The 14238-nt window shown below is 44.2% G+C and overlaps 1 protein-coding gene across 2 annotated transcripts in view; it reads left to right on the top strand.

Moving 5' to 3' along the window:
* ATP11A (ATPase phospholipid transporting 11A) overlaps positions 1 to 13845 on the top strand; it is a 273658-nt gene extending 259813 nt beyond the window's left edge. The window contains exon 32 of one of the 2 annotated variants that reach the window (XM_075590677.1): positions 8107 to 13845. The gene's annotated coding sequence lies outside the window, so the exon portion shown is untranslated. The remainder of the gene's footprint in view (positions 1 to 8106) is intronic. The other variant, XM_075590679.1, reaches the window with a different exon arrangement.
* Positions 13846 to 14238: the final 393 nt, after the last annotated feature.

Raw genomic sequence — 14238 nt, 5'->3', positions numbered from 1 at the left:
CCGCACATCCGCTGCCAAGCCGCGCATGCTCAGTAATGATGGGGACTGGAGGAAAGCCACGGATGCGCAGAAGCGGTTGGCAGCGGCGCCGTTCCCCGCCCGCTGCCACGGCTGTTGACATGTGTCCCCGTCTGCTGCTCGGGACAGCAGAGACCGCCCGACCGGGACAGCCCCCCACCCACCCTTTCCTTACCCAATGGGACCTCCCTCCCAGCCCACACATGGGCCCGCCTAACTTCCACTACCGCTGCCATGCCGCGCATGCGCAGAAGCGGCTGGCAGCGGCGCCATTCAGCCCTCCAGTGACGCGGGCGTTTGCGGGCCCCCCAGGAAGCGGTGGTACAAAAACCCGGGCGCAACCCGCGCGGACCCCCCCCCGGACCCCCCACACACTGATGGACCCCCCCGGACCCCCCACACACTGACGGACCCCCCCACACACTGACTGACCCCCCCCGGACCCCCCCACACACTGACAGACCCCCCCCAGACCCCCACACACACTGACTGACCCCCCCAGACCCCCACACACACTGACAGATCCCCACACATACTGACTGACCACCCCAGACCCCCACACACACTGACTGACCCCCCCAGACCCCCACACATACTGACTGACCACCCCAGACCCCCACACACACTGACTGACCCCCCAGAGACCCACACACACTGACTGACCCCCCCATACCCCCACACACACTGACTGACCCCCCCAGACCCCCACACACACTGACTGACCCCCCCAGACCCCCACACACACTGACTGACCCCCCCAGACCCCCACACACACTGACTGACCCCCCCAGACCCCCACACACACTGACTGACCCCCCCAGACCCCCACACACACTGACTGAGCCCCCCAGACCCCCACACACACTGACTGAACCCCCCAGACCCCCACACACACTGACTGTACCCCCCAGACCCCCACACACTGACAGACCCCCACACACACTGCCTGACCCCCCCAGACCCCCACACACACTGCCTGACCCCCCCAGACCCCCACACACACTGCCTGACCCCCCCAGGCCCCCACACACACTGCCTGACCCCCCCAGACTCCCACACACACTGACTGACCCCCCCAGACCCTCACACACTGACCCCCCCAGACCCCCACACACACTCACAGTCACACGCACACTCAGTCACACTCACACGCACACTCAGTCACACGTACACTCAGTCACACTCAGTCACACGCACACTCAGTCACACTCAGTCAGACGCACACTCAGTCACACTCAGTCAGACGCACACGCAGTCACACGCACACACATAGTCACACGCACAGTCAAACGCACACGCTCAGTCACACGCACACGCTCAGTCACACGCACACGCTCAGTCACACGCACACGCTCAGTCACACGCACACGCTCAGTCACGCGCACACGCTCAGTCACGCGCACACGCTCAGTCACGCGCACACGCTCAGTCACGCGCACACGCTCAGTCACGCGCACACGCTCAGTCACGCGCACACTCAGTCACGCGCACACTCAGTCACGCGCACACTCAGTCACGCGCACACTCTCAGTCACGCGCACACTCTCAGTCACGCGCACACTCTCAGTCACGCGCACACTCTCAGTCACGCGCACACTCTCAGTCACGCGCACACTCTCAGTCACGCGCACACTCTCAGTCACACGCACACTCTCAGTCACACGCACACTCTCAGTCACACGCACACTCACACGCGGAATTCACACTGCCTGACCCCCCCAGCGCCCCACACACTCTGACTGACCCCCCCAGACCCCCACACACTGACCCCCCCAGACCCCCACACACAGTCACACGCACACTCAGTCACACACACTCAGTCACACTCACAGTCAGACGCACATGCAGTCACACGCAGTCACACGCACAGTCAAACGCACATGCTCAGTCACACGCGCACTCTCAGTCACACGCGCACTCTCAGTCACACGCGCACTCTCAGTCACACGCGCACTCTCAGTCACACGCGCACTCTCAGTCACACGCGCACTCTCAGTCACACGCGCACTCTCAGTCACACGCGCACTCTCAGTCACACGCGCACTCTCAGTCACACGCGCACTCTCTGTCACACGCGCACTCTCTGTCACACGCGCACTCTCTGTCACACGCGCACTCTCTGTCACACGCACACTCTCTGTCACACGCACACTCTCTGTCACACGCACACTCTCTGTCACACGCACACTCTCTGTCACACGCACACTCTCAGTCACACGCACACTCTCAGTCACACGCACACTCTCAGTCACACGCACACTCTCTGTCACACGCACACTCTCTGTCACACGCACACTCTCTGTCACACGCACACTCTCTGTCACACGCACACTCTCTGTCACACGCACACTCTCTGTCACACGCACACTCTCTGTCACACGCACACTCTCTGTCACACGCACACTCTCTGTCACACGCACACTCTCAGTCACACGCACACTCTCAGTCACACGCACACTCTCAGTCACACGCACACTCTCTGTCACACGCACACTCTCTGTCACACGCACACTCTCTGTCACACGCACACTCTCTGTCACACGCACACTCTCTGTCACACGCACACTCTCTGTCACACGCACACTCTCTGTCACACGCACACTCTCTGTCACACGCACACTCTCTGTCACACGCACACTCTCTGTCACACGCACACTCTCTGTCACACGCACACTCTCTGTCACACGCACACTCTCTGTCACACGCACACTCTCTGTCACACGCACACTCTCTGTCACACGCACACTCTCTGTCACACGCACACTCTCTGTCACACGCACACTCTCTGTCACACGCACACTCTCTGTCACACGCACACTCTCTGTCACACGCACACTCTCTGTCACACGCACACTCTCAGCCACACGCACACTCTCAGCCACACGCACACTCTCAGCCACACGCACACTCTCAGCCACACGCACACTCTCTGTCACACGCACACTCTCTGTCACACGCACACTCTCTGTCACACGCACACTCTCTGTCACACGCACACTCTCTGTCACACGCACACTCTCTGTCACACGCACACTCTCTGTCACACGCACACTCTCTGTCACACGCACACTCTCTGTCACACGCACACTCTCTGTCACACGCACACTCTCTGTCACACGCACACTCTCTGTCACACGCACACTCTCTGTCACACGCACACTCTCTGTCACACGCACACTCTCTGTCACACGCACACTCTCTGTCACACGCACACTCTCTGTCACACGCACACTCTCTGTCACACGCACACTCTCTGTCACACGCACACTCTCTGTCACACGCACACTCTCTGTCACACGCACACTCTCTGTCACACGCACACTCTCTGTCACACGCACACTCTCAGCCACACGCACACTCTCAGCCACACGCACACTCTCAGCCACACGCACACTCTCAGCCACACGCACACTCTCAGCCACACGCACACTCTCAGCCACACGCACACTCTCAGTCACACGCACACTGTCACACGCGGAATTCACACTTAGTGCAAATAGCTAATACAGGGGATGTGTGCCGAGCACGCGCATTCTAAGTCAAATTTATTTGCGTTTTGTCATTGAGATTGTATTTTGATTTTTAATTAAAACATCACCAACACCAACACAAATACAATTTCTGTGACAAAAGTCAAAGAAGTTTCACTTACTATGCGCGTGCACAGCACACACAGCTTTTTTTTTTATTTTGCATAGATAAGTGATGTAGATAAGTCCTACCATATCATTTAGTTTTCATATGTATTCATTCATTTGCCGCTGGCAAGTTTTGTGTTTTTACTCCAGTGTGTTTAGTTATTGCAGTGCACCAAGGACATAAACCCAGGGTTGCAGGCATTAAATCAGATTACCCACTTCTTGGGATTCTGCACCATCTTTTATTTTCATTAATTCATGCCTGGTCAATGCAACATCAATCCATGCGATGGAACTACATTAGGAGAACTTAAACATTACTTTAATCGCACATCTAAATAGAAGGCAAACTGGTAAAGCCAGCTGAACTGTGTTTACGTGGAATACATTTGAAGACAATATACCAGTTAATTTACCTTTTTGTACAATATAAGTAAGATTTCCATAATATTCGTACATAATATTTGTACATAATACTCAATGCATAGCATTTTTCGGATGCTGGTTGGGAAATTCTTTTTCTTCATTTAACTTCCTGCTCACAGAACAATAAAGTGCTTCTCGAAAAAGACACCGGGGCTGAAAGACAACTTATTCACTTGAACTCATTCACTCGAATGAACCAGAAGGGGTTTACTGGCACCAGGAGGTGTCTTATGGAGAAGCACTGCTTATTAAATATGGCCCATAATCATAAACTAGAAACACAGTCCTTGATCCAACAATTGTGCTCACCTGCAGCTTTCTTAAATAAAGAATGAAAGCAGCTTCCATTTGTATCTCATGCATAACCAGCAGGAAATGCACGCTCACGGAAACATCCCGCAACGTATATATTGTAAAATGTGGCTGCACACGCACCATTCTGATGCTGATGAGCTTTGAGTAGAATAATGCTACAAGTAGAGTCGCTCTTCAGATGTTTTCACTTTCATTAATTGCTGTTTTCGTGCAGTATTTCTAACAGAAAATTGCTTTTCTCTAGTATTGCTTAAACTTACAGTATACATGTACCGTTTATAAAACCAGGTGCAAATCATTTGCCTCAGCCCACTATGTATATGTATAGCGCTGTTTTAAAAAAAAAAAAAAAAATTGTCCAATGTGTAAAATGTATGAACATAGAAATGAGTTTGTGTAATGTAGCCCTGCGTAGTAATGCTGCCAGTAACAGAACACATCTGTACCTGCATTATATTACGAGGTGGGCTTCGTGCTTTGACTCAAGTAGTTCATCTTCTCCAAATGCTACAAAAGGAAGGCAGATTATACAATCCTGTTAGAGGAAAATGTGCATTTATAGTGAAAGATGATAGGACATCTGGTGAAAGAAAGATGTAGGCCCATAGTTACTGAGCGGTGTTATGCCATAAGAAGTCTTCCAGAGACATTTTTTTCTGGAGTTCCTAAATGAAAGACTCCCGCGGAGGCGATCACAGTCGATGCGCAGATCTGTTCACGGGTTAGAATACTTTCCAGGTGGACTGAAATTAGCTGCGGTGTCAGTCTCGCACCTGCGGCCCATAGAAACATGTAACATTAGGAGATGACATTGCGACTTTATGTTCTTGATCCCGCGGCCATATTTGTCATTTTTTAGTGTCAAAACCAGTATAAAAATAAACAAAAAATTTGGAGGAGGGGGTGGTTCGCAAACTGGCGGGTCCCTGGAGGAGAGGGGTAAAGCTCATATATTATATATAACAACGAAAAGAGAGACCTGCAACAGACCAAATAATAAACTGGTAGCAAAATCAGCAAACGTAAGCTCCAAACATCAAGCTGGTGCTGGGGACTAAATAATATAGACAACTAGAGTAAAAGTGTCCCACAATAGCACTGAGGTATACCAAAAAAATATACATTTTATTCTAACATCATCACACAAATTTATAACAAATTTGTTTTAAATGTGTAATGTTAGAATAAAATGTATATCGTGTTTGGTACACCTCAGTGCTATTGTGGGATACTTTCTCTCTAGTTGTATACGCCACCTAGCAGGCCTTCACCAGGCACCATATGAATATCAATATGGTGCTGGTTTTTGCACTGGTTTTGCGGCCGATAGACTTTAGTAAATAGAACACAAAGTGCTCAAAGCTAAAAGAAAAAAAAAATGGGAAATACCTGTCTTTTCAGTTTAAAGGTAATTTGAGGAACTTCCTACGGTTCTTACATTCTTTCATATGTGGTAAGGAGCAGCAAAGATATTTATTTATTTGATAAATCCGTTCTGTAGTATTGGATAATACTTACTGACTTTTATTTTTTATTTTTCCAACTATTAAGGAAATTTGTAATGAGTTTTAATATAATGAGCATCCTTTGGTTGCTATAGCAGGCTCTGGCACACCTTTTTGAGCCCAGCTGTGCCAGAGCTCTGCGAACAAATGAGCACAAACATATCTCTTGCAGTGTTCTCAGCAGGAGACTGTGGCTGAGGTGAATGCTGTAACAATGGACAATGTAACCCTTAGTAATATAAGGTTATATTATAGCTGTTGTGTTTCACCGACTGAAGGATATATTGAACGGTCACCTTTACGTGAACCCAGGGAGCAGGATATTCGCAGATAGATCACAGGAGAATAAATTGATCGGCAGCTTAAGTAATTACTTCTTATTAAAAATACTCAAATGCTCCATATATTCTGACCAAAAAAAAAATATCTTTTGTAATATTACCTGAAACCATTATCAGTGCGTGGTTTTCTGACAAAAAAAAACAACAAATATGGCTGCGGGATCACCACTGGAAAGCCACTAACTCATCTCCTGCCGACGTTGTGCCTGAGTATTGGCTGCCTGCGGCCAGGCTGTGTTCACTGGATAAGTGTTCTGGTCCATTGGATACAATGGCAAATGTCTCGGGAACGGAGAGCTTCCTTAAGGGCGGGAGTCTGTGAATCAGTTCCAGAGAACATCCACCCCCAGTTCATGTAATATAATGTGCACAGGAAATATTTTCTTGTATAGCACCGAATTGGGAGTTATTTTCCCTTTGGCTTGGTTTTACCTTCCAGGAGTAGTCATTTTGAGCTTACGCTTGTATAGCAGAATAGCAGAAAAGGAGCCTTAAATAGCAAATCATGTATTTAAAATAAAAAAGATGACAATGTCCTTTCCGTTCTGATGCATTTCATGAAACAAATTAATTTGTTACAGAAGAGCTGGGTAACTTTTTGTGGACATTTTTTATTATGTAGGGTGCAGTTTTCAGAAATCCTTCTTGTGATATTTGTATTTGCTGTATGCTGTACGCTGGAGGGATTTTGTCACTTTTTTACCCACCATAACTTATTTAATGTGTGGTTCAAACCTATCCCAGCTTCACATTGCAAAGCCAGTATAACCAGTATAATCGGCCTCACACTGATGGGACCCAAAAGGTCGAAACAGTCTGCCTGTGAGTAGATTTACTGGCCATGCACGTCTTAACCCAGGCTGTGCTGTAACGCTGTGTAACACGGCAAACATATGCCTATAGGTGTTGTCCATGTTTAAATTCATAAGAAGCAAAAGGTGACACTGTGCTCATTTGCATGTCATTCCCCAGAATCCCTGGCAGCAGTGGAAGAAATGTATGCTAAGAGACAATGGTGAATATCCGGATTTCAAACGGTGAAATAGCTTCCTCTCATCAGTTGGTGCTGGTCTGTAAAGAGAGGCCAGGACCTGCACTCTGCCATAAAAATCAGCAACACAGGTGGAGTATTCCATAGCCACACTCTTCCGAAATCAGTTTCATGGCCAGACATTGTACTTCAGCGTCATATGTTATTGCAGGTTTCTGGACGCACCTGCAACAAAATATAAAGATGAAGTACAATGTCTCAAATGAGACTGATTATTGCATAGTGCGGCTATTGAAGATTTCACCTGGTGTTCTATATAATGGATGAGAGACTCAGTTTTAAGATCCATCAGCCACTTGCTGACCTATGTGCTTTTAATGAAGCGGACAAGCTTGATACGCGTGTTCTAACTTCCACCTCACCCCAACACCGGTTAACAAAAAGTTTGCAATTCCCAAACTAGAAATTGCAGCACGCTTGCAAAGTAGGAAGCCACGTTAGGTCACATTGTGCTTGTACTGCTTTAAGAGAGCAGCACAGTGAGGCGCCGTACATGGTCTCACATATTTTAATCCTTTAGTGCTGGAAGGGCCTGTATTTCTGGCATTGACAAAGTATCGATGGCAATGCACGTGACTGTGAAATGACAGTATTCTTGACAACATAGCCACAATCAGAATAATCGGTTGTGGAGGAAGCTCTTGGGCAGCATACGTCATGGAAATGAAGTCACAGCAAATAGGTTCTCTCAGCAACTTACATATGCGTATTTATTCACCAGTCTGTATTCTGACCTGACGTTACCCCAAGTATGTAAAACTAATATTCTTTCCAGCACGTCTGTGCTAATTGATTTGTTCTTTCTCTTGCAGCTGCATGCCATTTACTATACTTGTCATTTCAACCTTAAATAAGAAGAATTTTCGCTCGCTGTTTGAGAATGCTGCATTACTGCCCTACACGCTTACTAAGCTCTTTTGCAGCACTCAATGCAGGTCTGCTCGACAATTGATTGATGGACACCTGTTGATTAACTGAGCGTTTTCATCTTCCAGCAGAGAGATGATGGGGATTATGTACTAAAGTGACATTGCTTTCAATGGGATTTCTACATCGATCAATATGGGTCTATAGTTGCACCATTTTTTTGTCCCAGTTTCGCAGCTAGGGGATTGATATACAACCCTTTTATTTCATATTTTGCAATGACACCCACAAAATACCAGCTAAGGTGATCAGTGGTCTAGAGTGGCATGAAAGCATCACAAAACTCTGCATGCAGAATGCAGCAAAAGCCAGCCATGCAAGACAACCCCTTTTATTGAGGTATGCAGTGAGAGAGATGCAGGTGTGTCCATCATGGAATAGATGGCATTGAAATGATTCATACTATATACTAGGACTAATATGAGACTTGCATTTTGATTTTGTTATAACACATTACACACTTGAATATCATATGGTTGGATAATATGGGAAATAAAGACTGCTTTGTATAATCCTAGTGGTTCTTTTAACCATTACACTAGCTGAGAGGCCAGCATTTAATAAGCAATGCGTTGCTGGTACCTCAATACAAGACTTCAACAGTGATGTCTCATGGTGATGATTGTTTTCTTTATTATTACAGGCAGTGAAATGATACATATGTGAAAAAAAGTGACCTCTTTGTAGCATACAGTGCATTACTAGGTAGAGATGTGATGTTATCCAGCTGATAAATTATTATTATCCAATAACAGGGCGTTTAATTTATTAATAACAAACCTTGTAAGAAAAATCATTAAACATGCTGCATCATCGTAAATATGACGGCTATATTGCATGACACATTGAGAAAATTAAATGGTGAACATACCCCTCTAATCATCTGAGACATTACAGGAAGGAATCTGTTTAAGAATCTTAGGAATTTGTGGTTTGCAAGGGGACAACGATTTTATATTCTATAGATTTGAGTTTATGGGGCTGATTCTATATATGCTGAAGTGGCCGAATGAGCTATTTTCAGGCACAATTACACATTGAAGTCAAAGAGGAATTTTGGCTGAAAACAGCCCGATTGGGCGCTTTGTCAAATATAGAATCAGCCCCGATGTAGGATTGAAGAAACTTCTTACATTTGATGCAGATATGTTCATGCCATCAGAAAAGGGAAATACATGATATAGAATTGAATATATTTAGGGATTCCGTTTTAACATGCAGTGCCTAAGGAGTTAGAATTTAGAAGCACTATACAGTAGGTGATATGTGTTAACTACAGTGCAACTGGTTACTGCCCTAGAAAATAGTGAGAAAAATAAAGTGCAAAAAAATATATATACAGTACTTCGCAAGCTTATGTCTGCAGCAAACCTTCCCCACCTATCTACTGGGGGAATAAAGCTCGCAATGACTAACCATCGTGTATGTACTAGGACCTGCTAATTAAATAGAGGTTGGACACAGTATAGATTAATAGTGTAAGAACCTGCTGAAAGGGTCCACCTTACATGGGTTGCAGGCTCAACATGTCGTTACCAACAGATTGAGCAAAATGATCCATAGAGTACTGATGAGAAAAGTGTGTATATATATATTTATATATAATAATATATATTAGAAAAGAAAAAATATAATAATATATATTAGAAAAGAAAAAAGAGAAGCTTCATGCCCCATAGTGTAAATCTGTAAAATATTTAATGCCAAACGGAGCTTGAATATCAGCATGTTAGAGAGATAATATCTCTAATGATTACTCATCTGTAACAGATCTTAAATCTCCGGTATCAATGACAAGGAGAAGTCCTGATGTGTCTAATGCAGCACAAATAGCAGGGTAAACGGGGGGGAAACTCAGCTACCAGGTAGCGTGTATAGAAACTGCAGCCTTCCGGTACACAGGGCACACAATGCGCGTGGAACAGCTGATTGGCGGCTCATAGGCGTCCGCATGCGTGATGACGTCAATCGTCCGTCTCATTCGGATCCGTACGCGTTTCGTCACTGAGTGACTTCGTCAGGGCAATGAATTCCCTCTCTTACGTATGTTCTTTATAGCGCAAATATAATTAGTGGGACTGTCAACAGATTACGTTATATGCGAACAGAGGGAGGGGAAAATTACAACTACACAACCACGTAATAGCATTGATATCCAAACACATGCTGAAAGATTGTACTGTACATACTACAATAAAATACATACATACAGTATACATTTTGTACTTATAGAACATAATAAAGGAGTAATTAATAAGATATCTCATAAATAAAAACGCAAATATGCTGCAATAAGGGATACACAAGGTATAAATGGCTTATATAGCAATTCTGAATAAAAGACAAGGTATAGTGATACCCAAGGGTCAACACCATAAATATTGATGATATAGGGAGGGGGAAAAGGAGATAGAGCATTTTAGTGCTGGAAAAGTTCCGCTCCATTCAAATGAATGGGATTAAAATCTTGTTAAATATAATGTAGGTCAACGGCTTCACAGCACATTGTGTGACATTAGCCCATCGTGCATTATTTGGCATGTAATACTATCATTCCTCTTCCTCTGTAGTGTCGCAAATACTGCACCAGGTCTGTATGCAGAGTAAACCTCTGCAGCAAATGTAACAAAACTACAAGTTTCTTACCGTTCATATTGCTGCAAAAACCCTATATGTCCTTCTAATCTCTGTCTGGCCACAGCTCTGCCTTTCCCTGCTACAGCTATGTTTATATGTCAGATACCTGTTACCTGCTCAAGTAATCATCAGGAGCCTTTTACTGAACATACAAATAATCATTTTAAGTTGCTTAATTATATATAAGTTGTGTGTGTGTGAGAGAGAGAGATTCATTTAATCACCCCACTGTATTTGGTTCATTTGTTTATACTGATGCTATATTCATATATTATTTTCTTGAACATTTGCACTGTTTTAAACAGATTGGGCATCTTAATTAATGCATGTTACTTATAGGAGCTTGACCCGCTACCAGAACGTTAAAGCCGTTTCATGACTATACCACTATGTAGCTGCATGTGAGAGATGCGATGTGACAGATTCAAGCCCAGATCACAAAACTCTGTTATTTAGTGATGTAACGTTAAATAGTGTTTTCTCCTATAAAAAGCATAGCATCAACTATAATGGTCGTTCTTGATAACGACATGCAAATGAGGTGTTGCCTTAACATACATCGCATATCCACCAAAGTCTGTGAAGGTTAACGCGGGAACTAAACGTTACCATATCTAAACTTGGCATGACTCCCATCCAAACGCTGAAAAAGAACATTTACAAAACTTTCTCAACTGGAGTTAAACATTTATTTCAGGGTTTGGATTGGAGCAGTGCCAGGACTGGTGTACCATCACATTATTGGATGATAACGCAACATTATGCTACAATGACGTGACGTTAACCTTATGCTAGTGAGATGTACAACGGCATGTAATTAGCTTTGAAAATACACGTTCACCTCAGGGAAAATAATGTTTATTCCTGTTTTAGGTACTGTCACGTTATGGGCCCTGATTTACCTGAGCTTTATGGATTTATCTCTAGCACATTATTGTTAATACGTGTATATCTTTTTAGAACCAACCAAGTTCTTCATGTGGATGTAGTATGTAACTTTTCAAGACCACTTAAGTCACTGCTTCAGATGAACCAATTAATGTTCTGGTATTGTGTTTATGTATTGATCACACGGATGTCATGCGAAGTTGCAGATCTCGTTCACAGCCCCCATTGAGATGTAAACACAATCTCTCTTTGATACCGACAAAAGTACGGAGATCTTTTCAGAATGTCATAAGAGTTACTAGCATGCCTGCCCCCGTGATGCCCTGAGAATGCCACAGATGCACTGTAGAGGTTAAAAACTATCCTTTATAGTAATATCTGGATCATTGTTCAAAATATGGCTCTTTATCAGTGGCCAAAGAGCAAAGCCACAGCCAATGTTGAACTTGTCAACTTTTGTGTGGAACATCAAGTTAGAAAACCAGTAGATACAGCTCAACCCCCTTATAACGCTGTGCTTGGGGTCCAAAGAATCACATCGCGTTATAAGCAGATCGCGTTAGAAATTATGTACAATTGTATGCATTGTATAATAAAGTATTTAAGATACCAATAATCGTGTTGTAAAGTATTCATAAATACGAAAATTGGGAGCCACGCTTGCATCGCGTTATAAGCAGATTCGCGCTGTAACGGATCGCGTTATAACTGGGTTGAGCTGTACCTCTTTCTTGTACAGATCTAGGCACAACTTCATACCCAAAGCATTGCTGAGAACAAAGTAGGTATTAAAGTCTCCATAGGATGAGGTTATCTGGTAGAAAGCAAACTCTCGGGGTGTCCGTCTTACTGTATATTTTAGTCACATCTGTCATCCTTTTATCAGATTTTCTACATGTCAGTATGTGACAGGGGATTCTGTGGGGAGAAAGAAAGTAATGAGAAGAACTCAAAGTATTACATGGCTGCAAGGTAGAATTGATAAACTAAAAGCTTTAACGTTTTATCATGTCAATATATATGTGTATATCCATATAAATATTTAACATATCACAAGGTAATTTAAAGATTGCTGTTCAATAGCAGACCTACATAGCTCTTGCGTGCAAAATAAAGTGGGGGGAGGAAACTGCACTTATTTCTGTGTGCGGTGTACAGCATCTTTCACCAGACACTTGATGACTTTAAAGCAGCAGTTCGTCTTTACCGTTGCTACACAGTCTGGTATCCCCCACTCCTCATCTTTTTGAAGTGTATGGTAATACTGCATACTACATCTGTCCAACCTCATACTACATCTGTCCAACCTCACTGCCCATTCCCATTCTCACTTCCCATTCTCCAGGGAAAGTCATCATAAAATGTTGTTGTTTTTCTCTTCCAGTCCCCCATTCTGTAACTAGGAGAAGGAGGTACATATTTTAATCAATACTTAGTGCTGCTATATTTTGTAGACTGACCATACCTTCCAACTGTACCTATTTAGCAGATACACACATGTTTTTGGTTTTTGTAAGACCAGCTGTTAAACAGAATGTTTTGTGTGTGTGATGAGCTGCATAGGCCAGGAGACTTCCATAGGAACAGCTTGGAAGTGCCTCCATCCAGCACGAGTAGAGGAACCACAGTGATACCTCTTTATCTGTGCAACATGGTTGAGGGTCTCCAGATGGGAGCACTTGAACATGAGTGGCTGCTTTAAACACTGTTGTACATACTCCTTGTGTGCATTGATAAATCACTGTGTAAAAATAAAGTACAACTGTGCTATCGAAGGAAAACGCTATCATACTATTTAACTACTGTATGTATCACCTTTGATATGACTATCTGTGCTTATCAGCTGAACAACTTTGTGGTGGTTAAATAAAAGTGACCTTCAAGCAGAGTATCAACATTAATTGGACCCACCTGTTGAAACAGACTTTATTTTCCATGCTGGTATTTTTTTATATTTTATTTCTGTGTAGAGCGAGATGGATAAAGAGGTGAATATGTGATAATTCTGTTTCTCTCAGTTAAAATACTATGTAAACAACAGACCGATCTGATTGCAATAAAATCAATAAAAGTTCAGAAAACAGCATTTTGTTCTTTTTCTCAGGTGTGCATCATTACCTGTGTGTTACTCCACTTCTTAACATCTTACAAACTGTAGGAGGAAATGAGTGTGGTAACGAGTGTCACTGGGGGTTATTTATTAAACTGTGCATGACAATTTTTTACAGTTTAATGGACAATCCCCAATGAGTCACAAGAATGTTTTAACTCACTGCAGTACACTGTAAACTGAGGATATAGTGTAGACCAGTGTTTTTTAACCTGTTTTTGGTTAAGGAACCCTGTATATATATTATGACATTCTTAGGAACGGCAACCCTCTTCCCCCCCCCCCCCCCCCGCCCCCTTCCCTTTTCCTCCCTCTCTCTCTTCCACCCTTAGACTCCCTCTCTCCCCCCCTTACACATACATATACCTTTGGGTCTGGTCTG

This window comes from Ascaphus truei, chromosome 3, assembly GCF_040206685.1.
Source record: "Ascaphus truei isolate aAscTru1 chromosome 3, aAscTru1.hap1, whole genome shotgun sequence".
Lineage (NCBI taxonomy): Eukaryota > Metazoa > Chordata > Amphibia > Anura > Ascaphidae > Ascaphus > Ascaphus truei.
The sequence above is the reverse complement of the archived record's forward strand: the minus strand, read 5'-3'. Positions and strand labels throughout refer to the sequence as shown.